This window comes from Papio anubis, unplaced genomic scaffold, assembly GCF_008728515.1.
Source record: "Papio anubis isolate 15944 unplaced genomic scaffold, Panubis1.0 scaffold111, whole genome shotgun sequence".
In the NCBI taxonomy this organism is placed as follows: Eukaryota; Metazoa; Chordata; class Mammalia; order Primates; family Cercopithecidae; genus Papio; species Papio anubis.
In genome coordinates this window covers 224,427-225,658 of record NW_022160228.1, presented here as the reverse complement: position 1 = coordinate 225,658, position 1,232 = coordinate 224,427, and positions in this window count along the sequence as shown.

Genomic DNA, 1,232 nt, shown 5'->3' with positions numbered 1-1,232 from the left:
GTGTGGTCCCTGGACTGGCACCATCAGCATCACTAGGGATGTTAACTAGAAATGCAGAGTCTCGGGCCCCTTCCCACACTTACTAAGTCAGCAATCTGTGTTTTAACTAACCCACCTGGTGGTTCTGAAGCATGCTAAAGATTTGAGAATCACCTCAGTTTTTGGTGTTTATCCCTTGGCTATTCCATTTTGTCCTCTGTCCTTATTAGCTCCGCCATAGCCACAGCGGCTCCCTGGTGTTACATCTCTACGTATGAGCCGCCATAGCAAGTCAGTGAGGACAGTGAAATTTGCCTCTTTAAGGGAGCAGAGGGACGTTTAATTGGGAATGCCAGGAAATCCGTCTTCTTCCCTGGAAGGACTGAGCGTTTATACTGCCCCTCCGCAAATCCCGATGTTGAAACTCTAATCCCAACATTACGGTATTTGGAGGTGGAGTCTTTGGGTGGTGATTAAGTCATGAGGGTGGAGACTTCATGAATGGGATTAGTGTCCTTATGAGAAGAGCTCAGAGATTTAGTTAGTTCCCTTTCCGCCATGTGAGAACATAGCAAGAAGACAGCCATCTGTAAATCAGGAACTGGATCCTCACTAAGAACCTGACCCTACTAGCACCCTGATGTTGGACTTCCAACCTCCAGAGCTGGGAGAAATAAATGTCTATTGTTTAAGCTACTCAGTTTATGGTATTTTGTTCTAACAGCCTAAAACGACTAAGACATTCCCCTTAGTCTGAGAGATATTCCTTTTGGAATAGACAACAAGAGAGACAGTATAGAGTGGTGGAAAGAGTGTTGACTTGCACGAGAGAGACTTGGGTTCAAATCTCAACTCTTCTATTTAATTTTTAGCTACATAGGTAAATTTAACCTCTTTAGCTTTTGTTTCTCCATCATTAAAAAAAAGCATCAGTAACTTGACCATAATGCAATAAGTGAATTTCTTTTTTCTCTTTTCTTTTTTTTTTTTTTTTTTGAGACGGAGTCTCGTTCTGTTGCCAGGCTGGAGTGCAGTGGTGCAGTCTCGGCTCACTGCAACCCCTGCCTCCCGGGTTCAAGCGATTCTCCTGCCTCAGCTTCCCCAGCAGCTGGGATTAGAGGTGCGCACCACCACACCCAGCTAATTTTTGTATTTTTAGTAGAGACGGGGTTTCACCATGTTGGCCAGGACAGTCTCGGCCTCCTGGCCTCGTGATCCGCCCACCTCAGCCTCCCAAAGTGCTGAGATTACAG